The sequence below is a fragment of the Haematobia irritans genome, chromosome 1, assembly GCF_050003625.1.
Source record: "Haematobia irritans isolate KBUSLIRL chromosome 1, ASM5000362v1, whole genome shotgun sequence".
NCBI classification, from domain to species: domain Eukaryota; kingdom Metazoa; phylum Arthropoda; class Insecta; order Diptera; family Muscidae; genus Haematobia; species Haematobia irritans.
The window spans coordinates 60,831,780-60,851,462 of record NC_134397.1 but is presented as its reverse complement, the minus strand read 5'-3'; the positions used below and the strand labels follow the sequence as shown (position 1 = coordinate 60,851,462).

At 30.5% G+C, this 19,683-nt stretch overlaps 1 protein-coding gene and 1 long non-coding RNA gene across 19 annotated transcripts in view; both read right to left on the bottom strand.

Moving 5' to 3' along the window:
- Sap47 (Synapse-associated protein 47kD) overlaps positions 1-19,683 on the bottom strand; it is a 299,408-nt gene that overhangs the window by 116,599 nt on the left and 163,126 nt on the right. The gene's annotated exons all lie outside the window — the stretch shown is intronic.
- LOC142221053 (uncharacterized) lies at positions 7,543-7,796 on the bottom strand. 2 transcript variants are annotated; one of them, XR_012717946.1, is made up of 2 exons: positions 7,642-7,796; positions 7,543-7,578 (listed from the first exon to the last, which is right to left on the bottom strand). It is a non-coding gene; the product is annotated as an uncharacterized LOC142221053 (long non-coding RNA). The 2 variants fall into 2 exon arrangements; XR_012717947.1 differs by having other exon boundaries at positions 7,646-7,796.

Here is a 19,683-nt window from a genome sequence, read left to right as displayed (position 1 = left end):
TGAATCCGCGATTTTCGTGATTGAAATCAAAAAAAAAATTTTTTGTGTGTATAGAAAATTTTTCTATAGAAAATTTTGTCAGAATTTTATTTCTATAGAAAATTTTGTCAAAATTTTATTTCTATAGAAAATTTTGTCAAAATTTTATTTCTAGAGAAAAGTTTGTGAAAATTTTATTTCTGTAGAAAATTTTGTTAAAATTTTATTTCTATAGAAAATTTTGTCAAAATTTTATTTCTATAGAAAATTTTGTCAAAATTTTTTTAAAAAATTTTGTCAAAATTTTATTAGAAAATTTGGTCAAAATTTCAATTCTATAGAAAATTTTGTCAAAATTTTATTTCTATAGAAAATTTTGTTGAAATTTTATTTCTATAGAAAATTTTGTCAAAATTTTATTTCTATAGAAAATTTTGTCAAAATTTTATTTCTATAGAACATTTTGTCACAATTTTATTTCTATAGAAAATTTTGTCAAAATTTTATTTCTATAGAAAATTTTGTCAAAATTTTATTGCTATAGAAAATTTTGTCAAAATATAATTTCTACAAAATTTTATTTCTATAGCAAATTTTGTCAAAATTTTATTTCTATAGAAAATTTTGGCAAAGTTTTATTTCCATTGAAAATTTTGTCAAAATTTTATTTCTAGAGAAAAGTTTGTGAAAATTTTATTTCTATAGAAAATTTTGTCAACATATTATTTCTAGAGAAAATTTTGTAAAAATTTTATTACTATAGAAAATGTTGTCAAAATTTTATTTCTATAGCAAGTTTTGTCAAAATTTTATTTCTATAGAATATTTTTTTAAAAATTTTATTTCTACAGAAAATTTTGTCAAAATTTTATTTTTATAGAAAAAAATTTTATTTCTTGAGAAAATTTTGTAAAACTTTTATCTCTATAGAAAATGTTGTCAAAATTTTATTTCTAGAGAAAGGTTTGTGAAAATTTTATTTCTATCGAAAATTTTGTTAAACTTTTATTTCTATTGAAAATTTTGTTAAAATTTTATTTCTATAGAAAATTTTGTCAAAATTTTATTTCTATAGAAAATTTTGTCAAAATATAATTTCTACAAAATTTGATCAAAATTTTATTTCTATAGCAAATTTTGTCAAAATTTTATTTCTATAGAAAATTTTGTCAACTTTTTATTTCCATAGAAAATTTTGTCAAAATTTTATTTCTACACAGAAAAAAATATCACCAGAATATTTCCAATTAAAAAGTTAATTGAAGTTGAATGTTTTTTCAATTAATAAATTAATTGATACAATTAACTTTTTAATCAAGATAGAAACATTAGGTTAATTAAGTCAATGATTGAAATTTTTAAAATTTTTAATTAAAAAATTAATTGATAGAATTAACTTTTTAATCAAATTCAGAAGACTAAGTCAGTTAAAAAAAAGTGATGAACATTTCTTAATCAAAATAAAAACTCTAAGCCAATTCAGAAAGTAGTTGAAAATAGTTACCTTTTTAAATAAAAAATTAATTGGGGTTTGCACTCAAAATCAATTAAATTTTTAATTGAATCAATTAAAAAATTAATTGAAAATTGCTAATGACATCAATTAATTTTTTAATCAAGGATTTTTTCTATGCCCAATTAAAACTGTTATTGATACTATCATTTTCGTGATTGAAGACATTTCAATTAAAAAATTAATTGGATCAATTAATTTCGTGATTGAATCAGAAAAATATTTTTTTGTGTGTAGAGAAAAGTGTGTGAAAATTTTATTTCTAGAGAAAAGTTTGTGAAAATTTTATTTCTATAGAAAATTTTGTCAAAATTTTATTTCTATAGAAAATTTTGTCAAAATATAATTTTTACAAAATTTTATTTCTATAGCAAATTTTGTCAAAATTTTCGGAGGGTTCAAGTGTGGTTTTTGTTGGGTTTAATAAACTGCCTGAATTTATTCTGATAATTGGTTGATAGTTTTGCTGCAAGTAGAGGATGCTGATGAGGAATGTGGTAATTCCGAAACGTGCGTCCATCCAACCATCTTGCAGTCTATAGGGCTTTGCCCAAATAAATTTGACAAACATTCTTTTCCTCTGTTGGTTAAGCTACTCTTGTAGTTTAGTCAATGTATGGTTTTAAGCTGAAATAAAAAAACGACAACAATGCTTAAAGAACAAAACCAACAATAACAAAACAAAACAAATGGAAAAAGAAGAGGAGGCACGCTCAAAATAAACCCAGCCATGTGAATTCAAATCGATGATTTGACAGTGGCATAGGAAAAGAGATATGTTTGTTTCGAATTTATTTGGCATAAGCCGGCTATCAATGTAAAACCTTTTTTCGGAGGGTTCAAGTGTGGTTTTTGTTGGGTTTAATAAACTGCCTGAATTTATTCTGATAATTGGTTGATAGTTTTGCTGCAAGTAGAGGATGCTGATGAGGAATGTGGTAATTCCGAAACGTGCGTCCATCCAACCATCTTGCAGTCTATAGGGCTTTGCCCAAATAAATTTGACAAACATTCTTTTCCTCTGTTGGTTAAGCTACTCTTGTAGTTTAGTCAATGTATGGTTTTAAGCTGAAATAAAAAAACGACAACAATGCTTAAAGAACAAAACCAACAATAACAAAACAAAACAAATGGAAAAAGAAGAGGAGGCACGCTCAAAATAAACCCAGCCATGTGAATTCAAATCGATGATTTGACAGTGGCATAGGAAAAGAGATATGTTTGTTTCGAATTTATTTGGCATAAGCCGGCTATCAATGTAAAACCTTTTTTCGGAGGGTTCAAGTGTGGTTTTTGTTGGGTTTAATAAACTGCCTGAATTTATTCTGATAATTGGTTGATAGTTTTGCTGCAAGTAGAGGATGCTGATGAGGAATGTGGTAATTCCGAAACGTGCGTCCATCCAACCATCTTGCAGTCTATAGGGCTTTGCCCAAATAAATTTGACAAACATTCTTTTCCTCTGTTGGTTAAGCTACTCTTGTAGTTTAGTCAATGTATGGTTTTAAGCTGAAATAAAAAAACGACAACAATGCTTAAAGAACAAAACCAACAATAACAAAACAAAACAAATGGAAAAAGAAGAGGAGGCACGCTCAAAATAAACCCAGCCATGTGAATTCAAATCGATGATTTGACAGTGGCATAGGAAAAGAGATATGTTTGTTTCGAATTTATTTGGCATAAGCCGGCTATCAATGTAAAACCTTTTTTCGGAGGGTTCAAGTGTGGTTTTTGTTGGGTTTAATAAACTGCCTGAATTTATTCTGATAATTGGTTGATAGTTTTGCTGCAAGTAGAGGATGCTGATGAGGAATGTGGTAATTCCGAAACGTGCGTCCATCCAACCATCTTGCAGTCTATAGGGCTTTGCCCAAATAAATTTGACAAACATTCTTTTCCTCTGTTGGTTAAGCTACTCTTGTAGTTTAGTCAATGTATGGTTTTAAGCTGAAATAAAAAAACGACAACAAAATTTTATTTCTATAGAAAATTTTGTCAAAATTTTATTTCTATAGAAAATTTTGTCAAAATTTTATTTTTATAGAAAAAAAATTTATTTCTATAGCAAATTTTGTCAAAATTTTATTTCTATAGAAAATTTTGTCAAAGTTTTATTTCCATAGAAAATTTTGTCAAAATTTTATTTCTAGAGAAAAGTTTGTCAAAATTTTATTTCTATAGAAAATTTGGCAAAATTTTATTCCTAGAGAAAATTAGGCAAAATTTTATTACAAGAGAAAATTTTGTCAAAATTTTATTACAAGAGAAAATTTTGTCAAAATTTTATTACAAGAGAAAATTTTGTCAAAATTTTATTTTTATAGAAAATTTTGTAAAAATTTTATTTCTATAGAAAATTTTGTCAAAATTTTATTTCTATAAAAACTTTGCCAAAATTTTATTTCTATAGAAAATGTTGTCAACATATTTTTTCGATAGAAATATTATTCAATTTAAATATTAAATATTTAAATATTATTCAATTGATTATCCCATTACGTATTCGGAGAAAACAACGGATAGCGACAAAGAGAAGTATATTTACAAGAAAGTTTACATTTTGCTGCAAACAAACAAATGTTTAGAAACTGGAATTATCTATTTGTGCCTTAAAAAAGATATGGTTAGTGTGAAACATAGTATGTTTGCACTGCACAAATACGTTTTTGTTTGAAAATATATATGCTTGAAGCAATTGTATTAAGGGTGTAGACCTTCAACGTCTATTAAATTAGCTGGCAATTTTACTTTATTTGTAATACTTTTATGATAAGGATAAATGTCGTAAACTGTAGGTAAGAAGTACCCTAGACCATTACGTTTTCCTTGCCAAAAAGTACAATCGGAAAGCCTATAGATGTGCAAGAAATTCCAGCGGCGGATTCTACACCCTCAAAAAAATCGCGTCTGTAACATATACCCCAACACACATTTTGCTTCAAGCATATATATTTTCAGAATTGGTCCAAACAAAATATTGTTTGCATTGTTCAAACATGTTATGTTTCACCTTAGGGCATACACTGATAGAAAATTTTTTTTATGAAATTTTCTTTGTGTGGATATATTTTTAAGGCGTCAATTGGTTACTGCCATTATTTTACTTACAGCATACTCTCTAGGTCTCTCTTTCTAAACACATATATGTTTTTGGGGAATTTCTAAATTAATATATGTTCACATCTAAGCATATTATATTTACAAACATTTTATGTCGCAACCATAATGTGTTATAACATATACGTCCCTAACATATGTTATGCTAGTTTATGAACCTTATATGCTTGCATTTAAAAATATTATGTTAACAAATTTGAGTTCAAAACATATAATTTTTACACCCAAACATATGAAAAACAGTCTTTTTCGTCCGTGTACGAATAAAGTAGTGTTCGTTGTTGTTGTTTTTGGACAATAGATAACTGAGAGAAATCATCATTTAATTCTTTTCCCTCTCAAAAGTTGAGTGTTTATACCCTGCGCCACTCTGTGGAACAGGGTATTATAAGTTAATACATATGTTTGCAACACCCAAAAGGAGACGAGATAGACACATGGTGTCTTTGGCAAAAATGCTCAGGGTGGGCTCCTGAGTCGATATAGCGATGTCCGTCTCTCCGTGAACACATTTTTGTAATCAAAGTCTAGGTCGCAGTTTTAGTCCAATCGACTTCAAATTTGGCACAAGTATGTGTTTTGGCTCAGAATAGATCCCTATTGATTTTGGAAGAAATCGGTTCAGATTTTGATATAGCTCCCATATATATATATTTCGCCCGATATGGACTTATATGGCCCCAGAAGACAGAGTTTTACCCTAATTTGCTTAAAATTTTACACAAGAAGAACAATTAGTACTATAGTCAAGTGTGCCAAATTTTATTGAAATCGGTTCAGATTTAGATATAGCTCCCATATATATCTTTCGCCCGATATGGACTAATACAGTCCCAGAAGCCAGAGATATATCTCCCATATATAGCTTTCGCCCGATTTACACTCATATGACCACAGAGGCCAATTTTTAACTCCGATTTAGTTGAAATTTTGCACACGGAGTAGAATTAGCATTGTTGCTATGCGTGCCAAATTTGGTTGAACTCGGTTCAGATTTAGATATAGCTCCCATATATATGTTTTTCTGATTTCAACAAAAATGGTCAAAATACCAAAATTTTCCTTGTAAAATCGCCGCCGCTTAGTCGAAAAGTTGTAAAAATAACTCTAATTTTCCTAAACTTCTAATACATATATATCGAGCGATAAATCATAAATAAACTTTTTCGAAGTTTCTTTAAAATTGATTCAGATTTAAATGTTTCTCATATTTTTATACCCTCCACCATAGGATGGGGGGTATATTAACTTTGTCATTCCGTTTGTAACACATCGAAATATTGCTCTTAGACCCCATAAAGTATATATATTCTGGGTCGTGGTGAAATTCTGAGTCGATCTGAGCATGTCCGTCCGTCCGTCCGTCTGTTGAAATCACGCTAACTTCCGAACGAAACAAGCTATCGACTTGAAACTTGGCACAAGTAGTTGTTATTGATGTAGGTCGGATGGTATTGCAAATGGGCCATATCGGTCCACTTTTACGTATAGCCCAAATATAAACGGACCCCCAAATTTGGCTTGCAGACCCTCTAAGAGAAGCAAATTTTATCCGATCCGGCTGAAATTTGGTACATGGTGTTAGTATATGGTCTCTAATAAAAAAAAATTGGTCCACATCGGTCCATAATTATATATAGCCCCCATATAAAGCGATCCCCCGATTTGGCTTTCGGAGCCTCTAAGAGAAGCAAATTTCATCCGTTCCGGCTGAAATTTGGTACATTGTGTTAGTATATAGTATTTAACAACCATGCAAAAATTGGTCCATATCGGTCCATAATTATATATAGCCCCCATATAAACCGATCCCCAGATTTGGCTAGCGGAGCCTCTAAGAGAAGCAAATTTCACCCTATCCGGCTGAAATTTGGTACATGGTGTTAGTATATGGTCTCTAATGACCATGCAAAAATTGGTCCACATAAACCGATCACCAGATTTGACCTCCGGAGCCCCTTGGAAGAGCAAAATTCATCGGATTCGGTTGAAATTTGGTACGTGATGTTAGTATATGGTTTCCAACAACCATGCATGAATTGGTTCATATCAGTCCATAATAATATATAGCCCCCATAAAAACCGATCCCCAGATTTGACCTCCGGTGCCTTGTGGAGAAGCAAAATTCATCTGATCTGGTTGAAATTTGGTACGTGGTGGTAGTATATCATATTTAACAACCATGTCAAAAGTGGTCCATATCAGCCCATAATCATATATAGCCCCCATATAAACCGATCCCGAGATTTGGTTTTGGAGCCCCTTGGAGGAGTAAATATCCTCAGTTGAAATTTGGTACATTGTGCTAGTATATGGCCGTTAACAACCATACCTAACTAGGTCCATATCGGTCTATAGTTATATATATATCCCTCAGATAAATCGATCCCCAATCACACAAAAATTGGTCAATATCAAGTTCATAATTGTATATAGCCCCCATATAAGCGACCCCCATATTTCAATTCTGGCTCCCTACGTACCGTGCAAAAGTCCATATCGATTCGTAATTCGATTGTGTATAACAGTCTTTCGTAGAAGTTTCTACGCAATCCATGGTGGAGGGTACATAAGATTCGGCCTGGCCGCACTTACGGCCGTTTATACTTGTTTTTACTAACATTGTGTTCCACCCTAGTGTATTAGCCGACTTAAATTTTGAGTCTATAGATTTTGTAGAAGTCTATTAAATTCTGTCCAGATCGAGTGATACTTAAATGTATGTATTTGGGACAAATCTTTATATATAGCCCCCAACACATTTGACGAATGTGATATGGTATCGAAAATTTAGATCTACAAAGTGGTGCAGGGTATAAAATAGTCGGCCCCGCCCGACTTTAGACTTTCCTTACTTGTTTTAAAATAGAATTAAAACAGATTTCCATATTTCTTAAAATTATTTGTTATATTATTTCCCAATTTATCAGTAGTTCTCTCATAATCGAATTGATTATTTTTTAATCTGTAAAAAATCATTTGTTAATTAATATCTGGATGGGATAATACTAATTTTGACATTTAATACCTACAGCGCAAGCACATGCTTTACCACCAATATTCGTTCCCCGTAAGCAACTGCAGGCCTTAATGGTGGCTAACATCGTCAGAATTAATACAAGTGTCAACAAGGAGACAAAGAAAATAAATTTCATGGCAATTGTAATTGAATTGTACGTTTGCCCCAATCGGAATAGCAATTTGAACAATCTCATCTATCAAAGCAATTACACAAATGTCAACTCGGTATTATTAATTGTCACTTATGTTAGTTACTTTATTAACCTCGATGGTGGTTAACCAAAACTAAAGAAATTGTTTTTTTTTTTTTTTTGGACAGTAATATAGTTTACCACAAAATCGAAAGGGTTACTATTTTCATAGAATTACCAAATGCAAAGTTCTTTAAGAAAATATGTACTCGTATATACACAAAAAAAAGGACACTATTAAGCTGATGTTAAAATGGAATTTCTTAGTTTTGAGGACATGCAAAGATAGTCAGCTCTAAAACACAACCACATGCATTATAATCTCGATATCGTTTTTGGCACATAACGACAAACTATAACGTCTGCCTATTGTCCTAGACTTTTGACAAAGGTTAATATGATTAACACATATATGTAATAATTAATGTAAATCTTATAAACATCATTATAATATTAGTAATTAAATTTAATAAGGATTTAGATGATTTAATAATTACAAATTATCTTCCATTTGGTATTGGAATACAAATGCTGGCTTGGTTATTTTTATTGATTTCATATTTTATTTATTATTAATTCAATGGTGATAAACCACAACAAAAATGCATTCGGATATGTGTAGCCGCCTCATAAAACGTAATATTGAATTCATTTATTAATTATTTTATTACATTATTGATTTATTTTAACCGCAAAACTTTGTTATAATTGCTGTGTGGAGTAATTAAATTTTATGGTCTGACACATGAGATTTATTTTAACACAATGTTCATTATGTGTTTGGTATTGCTTTTTTAGTTAATTACAATTGAAAGTCCTCCATTAGCTGGCCATTAGGTTTCATGGAAAACCACCTAACAAAATTTGCCGAAAAATTGTATAGCCTTTTAATTTTATTTTTAGTACATGAGGTATATTCAATATATTTTCCTTCGTTATAGGTAAATTAATTTCACATCTTTAATCGGCTTAAATAGAGAAATATATAAAATCAATTAAACATCAATTTGCTGGTGCGAAACACCAAGTAGGTCATAGTTCGATGGTATCTATAACCAAATGTTTAATTTTTGTGAAACTTTGGAGCAACTGTTGGCCAGTTTCCCGCAAATGCTATTTTGGGGGCACGAAACTTGAAATATTGAGACCCAAAAATAACTAAATATTTGATTTACTCTAGGCTAATGACACATACAGATGAGGTTATGACATGAATGTATTGTATTTTATTGTATTGTAACAAATTGTCTGATAAGTCCCCGGACTGACACATAGATGGCGTCGCTAGTATTAAATGCATATTATTTTTATATAATACCAACCTTTAAATGATTCGTGTCAAAATTTAACGTCTGTAAGTCAATTAGTTTGTGAGATAGAGCGTCTTTTGTGAAGCAACTTTTGTTATGGTGAAAAAAATGGGAAAAAAGGAATTTCGTGTTATGATAAAATACAGTTTTCTGAAGGGAAAAAGTACGGTGGAAGCAAAAACTTGGCTTGATAATGAGTTTCCGGACTCTGCCCCAGGGAAATCAACAAAAATTGATTGATATGCAAAATTCAAGCGTGGTGAAATGAGCACGGAGGACTGTGAACGCAGTGGACGCCCGAAAGAGTTGATTACCGACGAAAACATCAAAAAAATCCACAAAATTATTTTGAATGACCGTAAAATGAAGTTGATCGAGATAGCAGAGGCCTTAAAGATATCAAAGGAACGTGTTGGTCATATCATTCATCAATATTTGGATATGCGGAAGCTCTGTGCGAAATGGGTGCCGCGCGTGCTCACATTTGACCAAAAAAAACAACAAGTTGATGATTCTGAGCGGTGTTTGCAGCTGTTAACTCGTAATACACCCGAGTTTTTCCGTCGATATGTGACAATGGATGAAACATGGCTCCATCACTACACTCCTGAGTCCAATCGACAGTCGGCTGAGTGGACAGCGACCGGTGAACCGTCTCCGAAGCGTGGAAAGACTCAAAAGTCCTCTGGCAAAGTAATGGCCTCTGTTTTTTGGGATGCGCATGGAATAATTTTTATCGATTATCTTGAGAAGGGAAAAACCACCAACAGTGACTATTATATGGCGTTATTGAAGCGTTTGAAGGTCGAAATCGCGGCAAAACGGCCCCATATGAAGAAGAAAAAAGTGTTGTTCCACCAAGACAACGCACCGTGCCACAAGACATTGAGAACGATGGCAAAAATTCATGAATTGGGCTTCGAATTGCTTCCCCACCCACCGTATTCTCCAGATCTGGCCCCCAGCGACTTTTTCTTGTTCTCAGACCTCAAAAGGATGCTCGCAGGGAAAAAATTTGGCTGCAATGAAGAGGTGATCGCCGAAACTGAGGCCTATTTTGAGGCAAAACCGAAGGAGTACTACCAAAATGGTATCAAAAAATTGGAAGGTCGTTGTAATCGTTGTATCGCTCTTGAAGGGAACTATGTTGAATAATAAAAACGAATTTTGACAAAAAATGTGTTTTTCTTTATTAGACCGGGGACTTATCAGCCAACCTGTTATCAGTATTGTCTGATGCTGTATATCGCATCCTACGCCATCTATTGTAAATCCCGCATTACTAATTTGTACGGTTTAGTGTGAGGCCGTAATTTTAGGATCACTTAGACTATTCAGACCACTGTGATATCAAACCAAAATCTCTTCTTCTATCAACGAGTGTGGTCCGATTCTATACATAGTTAAATGACAAGAGACCTCGTTTTTATAGACCAGTCCGAACGAGGTTTCACAATAGGGTGGAACCTTTTAGAGAGGCTGAAATATCGACAAAATTACTGAGAGGGGATAATCTACCGCTGAAAAATTTGTTGGTATTTTGTCGGAACTAAAACTGGTATGAGGGTACTACTAACCATTGCACCACGATGTCTCCCAAAAATTTGTCAGTATTTTCAATTTGGCTCTTCTTAAAGTTCGACTTTCGTAAGAACCCATTGACAGTGTAGATAGAAATGGAATTGAAATACAGAAAACGGGTTAACCAACAAAAACCAATTATCCAATTAATACAAAATTCATTTTTTTTACTATCCCGCAGTCGGGTTTTTTTCACCCTCGCTCAATATATCTGAGATTGTATCGACGAATTCTCCCTATACCAGTATACCAGATAGCTTTGCTGCTCAGTCCAATTAAAACCTCGTCTCCTATCACTAGCTCTAGCAAGGATGAGTCCTTTTGAAATATCTGCAGCCGAAAATTTTGTCTGCTCAAGGCTTTAATAATGTCTTTAGACCATATGCGGTATTTATTTTGATCCCAGGACGATGAATACGAGCGGAAAACGACAATCGGCCACACCATTACCATCAGTGGCACTTGAGCTTTGGTGGACGATCGTCGAACGATTCTGTGCGTCGGTGGCCCCTTGCACCTTTTGTAACATTAACAGTTTTAGTCCAAGCTCATTTCTCAATGTGTGTTGCATCCACGGTTGCCACTACCAAAATTTGAAGAAAATTTTACATAATAAAAAAATCTTAGTTTGCATCTTTTGATCAAATTTTTGTAGTTATTATGAAAACAGATTTATTATTTTATTTTATACGTTAATTAAGTATTTCATGAACACTTCTAACAGAAACATTTATTTTGGTGTACGAATATCCCTTGAATTACAAATGTGTCGAAATTTTGAATAGTTTTAGCTTGAAGCAACATGGAAAAATTGCTACTTCTAAAAAGGGAAAACTGACTTAAAATTGACTTTATAGAAAATTTAGTCAAAATTTTATTTTTATGGAAAATTTTATTTTTATCAAAATTTCATTTCTACCGAAAATTTTCTTTTCTATAGAAAGTTTAATCAAAATTTATGTTTTTTATATAAGATTTGGCAAACATTTTATTTCTATAGTATATTTTGTCAACATTTTATTCTTGGAAAAATGTTGTCAACATTTTATTCTAAGAGAAGATTTTGTCAAAATTTTATTCCTAGACACAATTTTGCCAAAAAAAAAATCTATAGCACATTTTGTCAATATTTTATTTCTATAGAAAATTTTGTCAACATTTTACTTCTAAAGAAAATGTTGTCAACATTTTATTTCTATAGGAAATTTTGTCAAAATTTTATTTCTATAGAAAATTTAGTCAACATTTTATTTCTAAAGAAAATGTTGTCAAATATTTATTTCTATAGAAAATTTTGTCAAAATTTTATTCCTACCCGTGTAAAAATTGAGGGATCTAATCAGATATGATTAGATCTCAAAATTGGCCCCTTTAGATATAAGCAGATATACCAACATATGATGAGATAGAATTAGATATAAATGTATATCATTTCATGTATGACCAGATCTAACATCAGATCCAATAATATATAGGGATAGATATAATTACATCTAAGACAATAGATCTAGGCCAATTTTGAGATCTGATAAGATCTAATTCCATAGTAATTAGATATGATTAGATCTTACCATTTTTCGGATCTACTCATATCTAATTGTATCAAATTAGATCTCTCAATTTTTTCTCGGGTACACTGAAAAAAACATGCCCGGTTCCAAAGATTTTGTCTTTACTTTAAAAAGTTTGGTATTGATTCCGAGAAAAAGAAGCGGAGAATACAAGTAAGGATATTTTAAGACACAATTTTCTTTTAAATCTAGGTTTTGTATTCTTGCTTTTAGGAAGCAAATTTTAATTTTTCGTTTTTTCAGATTTTTTTCTTCATATGCTATTAAAGTCCTTTAAAAACTAGTTGACGACAACCTTATTTTGTAAATTCAGACTCGACTTCCAGTAGAAATTATGGTATGTTTCAAGTAAAAAACGTCTTTAAAATAATGTGTTGAAAAATATGTCCTTTTTTTAACGATTTTTTGCTTTGTAGTCAAGATGCAAAAAGACAACAAAGTTAAAGACAATTTCATTAATTTTCTGGATTTTTAAAGTCAAGTTAACCTTACCCCAAAAAATTTGTCTTTCATGTTATGATACCCATTTTTAAGTCAAATCACTTAATTATAAGGACAATACGACTTCATTGAAAGGTTTATCGACTTTAGGACAAAGAAAAAAAATTTATATTAGAGAAATGCGTCTTTTATGCTAAGCAAAATTTGCATTCGTATTTTAAGGACATGAAATCTTTGGCCTCACGACAATATTTTTTTCAGTGTAGAGACAATTTTGTCCAAAAAATATTCTATTGTAAACATTTTATTTCTATAGCAAATTTAGTCAAAATTTTATTTCTATAGAAAATTTAGTCAACATTTTATTTCTAACGAAAATGTTGTCAACATTTTATTTCTATAGGAAATTTTGTCAAAATTTTATTTCTATAGGAAATTTTGAAAAAATTTTATTTCTATAGAAAATTTTGTCAAAATTTTATTTCTATTGAAAATTTAGTCAACATTTTATTTCTAAAGAAAATGTTGTCAAAATTTTATTTCTATAGAAAATTTTGTCAAAATGTCAAGAGAATAATCATAGACGAAGATACACTCTTGAGATGCTCAATATAATAGATCTCTCTGCTGACAAAAGAATGAGTTTCAAAAAAGACACGGAAGAATGCGCCAGAAGGTATCGACATATTATAAACAAGCATCGACACAAACGAAGTTTAGTGTACGGTGAATTGCGAAACAAACAGCAGCACAAGAACTCAAGTTAGTTATTTTTCAATAAAATATATTTTCAATAACAATTGTGATTTTTGTGAACATTAAATGTAATTTAATTTTTGTATTTTATGTAGATACAAAATCCCAGAAGATGGTTAGTGGCACTAACCGAAATATTGGAAATAAATATTAAAACAAATCAATAATCGATTGTTTCTATGACCTCAAGCCGAACAAAATTAATAATCAGAATAATCATAAAATAGGCCAACAACACACAAAAATACGTAAAATTTTATTTTCTAGAGACAATTTTGTCCAAATATTATTTATTTAGAAAATTTTGTCTCGAAATTTGATTTCTATAGGAAATTTTGTCTAAAGTTTATTTCAATACAAAATTTTGTCAAAATTTTATTTCTATAGAAAATTTTGCCAAAAATTTTATTTCTATAGAAAATTTTTCAAGATTTTATTTCTATAGAAATTTTTTTTCAAATTTTTATTTCTATAGAACATTTTGTCAAAATTTTATTTCTAGAGAAAATTTTGTCAAAATTTTATTCCTATAGAAAATTTTTCAAGAATTTATTTCTAAAGAAAATGTTGTAAAAATTTTATTTCTATAGAAAATTTTGTCAAAATTTTATTTCTATAGAAAATTTTGTCAACATTTTATTTCTATAGAAAATTTTGTCAAAATTTTTTTTCTATACAAAATTTTGTCAAAATTTTATTTCTATAGAAAATTTTGCCAAAATTTTATTTCTATAGAAAATTTTGCCAAAATTTTATTTCTATAGAAAACATTGTCAAAATTTTATTTCTATAGAAAATTTTGTCAAAATTTTATTTCAATACAAAATTTTGTCAAAATTTAATTTCTATAGAAAATTTTGCCAAAAATTTTATTTCTATAGAACATTTTGTCAACATTTTATTTATATTTTGTCCACATTTTGTTTCTATAAAAATTTTTTTCAAATTTTTATTTCTATAGAACATTTTGTCAAAATTTTATTTCTAGAGAAAATTTTGTCAAAATTTTATTCCTATAGAAAATTTTTCAAGAATTTATTTCTAAAGAAAATGTTGTCAAAATTTTATTTCTATAACAAATTTTGTCAAAATTTTATTTCTATAGAAAATTTTGTCAACATTTTATTTCTATAGAAAATTTTGTCAACATTTTATTACAATACAAAATTTTGTCAAAATTTTATTTCTATAGAAAATGTTGCCAAAATTTTATTTCTATAGAAAACTTTGTCAAAATTTTATTTCTATAGAAAATTTTGTCAAAATTTTATTTCAATACAAAATTTTGTCAAAATTTAATTTCTATAGAAAATTTTGCCAAAAATTTTTTTCTATAGAACATTTTGTCAACATTTTATTTACTTTTATTCCTAGACACAATTTTGTCAAAAAAAAATCTATAGGGCATTTTGTCAATATTTTATTTCTATAGAAAATTTCGAGCAATGGGCCGAAAAAACAGAAGATTTATTCACTTTAAATGCTAAAAAAAAGTTTACTTGGATCTAAATATTTTGACCTTCCCTTAAGGATTTTGGTATTAATTCCGAGCCAAAGATGTGGCTTCTTTAAAATAAAGAAAATTTTTAGCGACCTATTTACTTCAAAGTAAAAAAATATTTGCTTAATGCCAAAAAACTTTAAACCAAAGACGCTAGATCCTAGTCCTAATCTTAGCCTATATTTGAAGCGTTTTTATCTTAAATCTAAAGATTCAATATTTCAGTTAATTTAAGGACAATTTTTTTAAATCAAAAATGTCTTTCTTTACTTTAATGAAAATTAGCCTTATTTCAAAGACATGAGATTTTAACGGAGGGACGCAAATTTACAAATTTGGTGTCCTAAATTTAATGAAAATGAAAATTTTGAAGCAATATAGACTTTGTTTTAATTAAAATTTTATTATTTTAAAAAAATTTGTCCTCAATATTTTGTAAATTTCGCATCCTAAAATTTAGGTTGCGTAATCTTTAATATCACGTAAATATTTTTTTTTCAGTGCGAGAGAAGATTTGGCAAAATTTTATTCCTCGAGAAAATTTGGCAAAATTTTATTCCTAGAGAAATTTTTGTCCAAATTTTATTTCTATAGAAAATTTTGCCAAAATTTTATTCCTAGAGACAATTTTGGCAAAATTTTATTTCTATAGAAAAATTTGCCAAAAATTTTATTTCTATAGAAAATTTTGTTAAAATTTCGTTTCTATAGAAAATTTTGTCAAAATTTCATTTCCATAGAAAATTTTATCAAAATTTTATTCCTAGAGAATATTTTGTCAAAATTTTATTTCTATAGAAAATTTTGTCCAATTTTTAATTTTATTCCTAGAGAAAGTGTTGTCCAAATTTTATTTCCTAGAGACAATTTTGCCCAAATATTATTTCTTTAGAAAATTTTGTCCAAATTTTATTTCTATAGAAAATTTGGTCCAAATTCAGATCACGAACAATTTTGCTACCGCTGCGCCGTAGATTTTGATCAAATCTAGTGTACATTTTTCGTTACCTTGTTTTGCCGTTTTTGAGTCCAATTTTTGGACGCACAGCTGCAGAAAATTATGTCGCTATGCACTTATGTTTTTATGTGCAACATACCGTCGTTGTAATCCTTCGAACGCAAAGCCAGGGATCAAAGAGAATAAAAAAAACATTGGCACAACGGGTAAGCCTATATTCACAAGAAGCGTATTATAATACCAATCTATAGATGGTTAGACTATACTTCAGTAGTTTTAGGTTATTCTAATAGAAGGATTTAAATGATATTTTCAAAGCTTATGCCTTCTGTCACATACTTCTCGTTGTTATCAAGAAAAGGTGCTTGACGACATGTGAACTGATTGGGGTGGTTGTCTGCAGCAATTCACGTCTCTGTTCAATTCGATTTTATTTGCATATTGGACACCACTGGAAATAGGATAAAAACGTTTGTTTATACCATCACCTCGTCATTTGTTCGCACATAGATATGCGACGAACATGACTCCGAAAGGATTTCGTTAGATTATTACCAATGCTTTTGCCTTTACTGTTCGTTAAGGCTTTCGGCCGAATATCAAACGTTGGCCCTTACTTGTTTTTGCAAAAATACTTCGTGCTTGTTGGTTGTCGTGATATATACACCAAACTATTCAAGTGTACATATCATACGGCTGTGTATGTGTGAGTGTGAACTTTGATACAAATATGTCGTATAGATTTGAAGGCATGTGTTATGTGTGTGTGTGTATGTGCAGTAGGATGTGTTTTGCATATCCCATTTCTATGGAAGCACAAATTTGCTTTCAGTTTTTAACTTTGCAAACGTACGAATATGTCCTACTTTGGGTCAAGGTTGTTCGATTTTCTGTCTTTTACATTTTTTTTTGTTTTCGTCGCAGGATATATCCACAGTCACACTCATATTCACATATATTTCCCCTATGCACAGGTGGAAGTGCTACCAATGAAGTTTTAGTTTTGATGAAAAGAAACGATATTTGTTTATCATTTCCAAAAAAAAAAAAAAGAAAAACAAAATGGGATTTTACACAGTAAACTTGTAAACACATATTCTCGTTCAACAATGTTTAAATATTGGTTTAAACTAAATTGAAAATTCAATGTGCTTCTTGTGGGCTTCAATCAAATGCCGGAAACCAAATGATATATGACAACATGTAAAAACATATCATTCACGAAGACAATAGACATTTTCTATATGACATATAAAAAGGAAGTTGGATAATATATGACATTTTTTATATATATACATATGTATATAAATAAAGTAAACAAAATTTTATTGTGTTCAATCAGAAAATTTCCAAGAAATAAAAAAATAGTTAAACTAAACCAGAAAAAATATATGAAATATCATGTAGAAAAAAAGTAAACCTGTACAGAAAAATAATATCACCAAGATATCTCGAATTAAAAAGCTATTTTTGAAGCTGAAAACTTTTTCAATTAAAAAATTAATTGATACAATTAACTTTTTTATCAAACTCGGAAGACTAAGTCAGTTAAAACAAGTATATACAATAGTAAGTTCGGCAGGGCCGAATCTTAAATACCCACCACCATGAATCAAATATAATAGTTTCCTTTGAAAATTTCAGGGGGGTTTGATGACAGATATTTTCCCAAGCAGATCAGGGTGCTAATCACGGCATTCGATATCGAATTCATAATCGTATCGAAAAAATTGTCGATACGATTAAAAGTTTGGATCACGGGATTCGATCGAAATTTGATGCAATTTCTCAAGCGTTGCCAACAGCAAAAAACGAAGCAGAATGAAATAACAAAATTAAGTTAGCATCACAATATAGAATGTAGAAAAAAACATGTTTTGGAGGTTTCAAAGTAAAAAGTAAATTGTATTGCATTATATCTTATGGACCCATATCTCGTTTTACATTCCTCCGAATTCCTTCCTAATTGGAGGATGAGATGAATATAAAACAAGTATATACGGCCGTAAGTTCGGCCAGGCCGAATCTTATGTACCCTCCACCATGGATTGCGTAGGACCTTCTACTAAAGGCTGTCATCCACAATCGAATTACTTGGGTTGCGATAACACTTGCCGATGGCAAGGTATCGTAAAACTTTTTAACACTGTCTTCTAAATTGTAAGTTAGTCCATAAGGGGTATATATTAAACAAAAAAAAGGCCGATTAAATACGTATATAATTCAGTTTGACAAGATTTTCTATAGAAATAAAAACTTGACAAAATTTTCTATAGAAATAAAATGTTGACAAAATTTTCTATGGAAGTAAAATGTTGACAAAATTTTCTATAGCAATAAAATTTTGACAAAATTTTCTATAGAAATAAAATGTTGACAAAATTTTCTATAGAAATAAAATGTTGACAAAATGTTCTATAGAAATAAAATGTTGACAAAATTGTCTATAGAAATAAAATGTTGACAAAATTTTCTACAGAAATAAATTTTTTACAAAATTTTCTATAGAAATAAAATTTTGACAAAATTTTCTATGGAAATAAAATGTTGACAAACATTGCTATAGAAATAAACTTTTCACAAAACTTTCTATAGAAATGAAATTTTGACAAAACTTTCTATAGTAATAAAATTTGACAATTTTTACATGGCTGTTAGAGGCCATATACTAACGAAATGTACCAAATTTCAACCGCATCGGATGACTTTTGCTCCTCCAAGAGGCTCCGGAGGTCAAATGTGGGGATCGGTTTATTTGGGAGCTATATATAATTATGGACCGATATGGACCAATTTTTGCATGGTTGTTAGAGACCATATACTAACACCACGTACTAAATCTCAATTGGATCGGATGAATTTTGCTCATCCAAGAGGCTCCAGAGTTCAAATCTGGGGATCGGTTTATATGGGAGCTATATATAATTATGGACCGATATGGACCAATTTTTGCATGCTTGTTAGAGACCGTATACTAACATCAGGTACCCAATTTCAAACGGATCGGATGAATTTTGCCCCTCCAAGAGGCTCCGGAGGTCAAATCTGGGGATCGGTTTATTTGGGAGCTATATATAATTATGGACCGATATGGACCAGTTTTTGCATGGTTGTTAGAGACCATATACTAACACCACGTACCAAATTTCAATCGGGTAGGATGAAGTTTGCTCCTCCAAGAGGCTCCGGAGGTCAAATCTGGGGATCGGTTTATATGGGAGCGATATATATTTATGGACCGATATGGACCAATTTTTGCATGGTTGTTAGAGACCGTATACTAACATCAGGTACCAAATTTCACCGGATCGGATGAATTTTGCCCCTCCAAGAGGTTCCGGAGGTCAAATCTGGGGATCGGTTTATATGGGGGCTATATATAATTATGGACCGATATGGACCAATTTTTGCATGGTTGTTAGAGACCGTATACTTAGACCACGTACCAAATTTCAACCGGATCGGATGAATTTTGCTGCTCCGGAAGGCTCCGCAAGCCAAATTTGGGGATCGGTTTATATGGGGGCTATACGAAAACGTGGGCCGATATGGCCCATTTTCAATACCATCCGACCTACATCAATAACAACTACTTGTGCCAAGTTTCAAGTCGATAGCTAGTTTCGTTCGGAAGTTAGCGTGATTTCCACAGACGGACGGACAGCCGGACAGACGGACGGACGGACGGACATGCTTAGATCGACTCAGAATTTCACCACGACCCAGAATATATATACTTT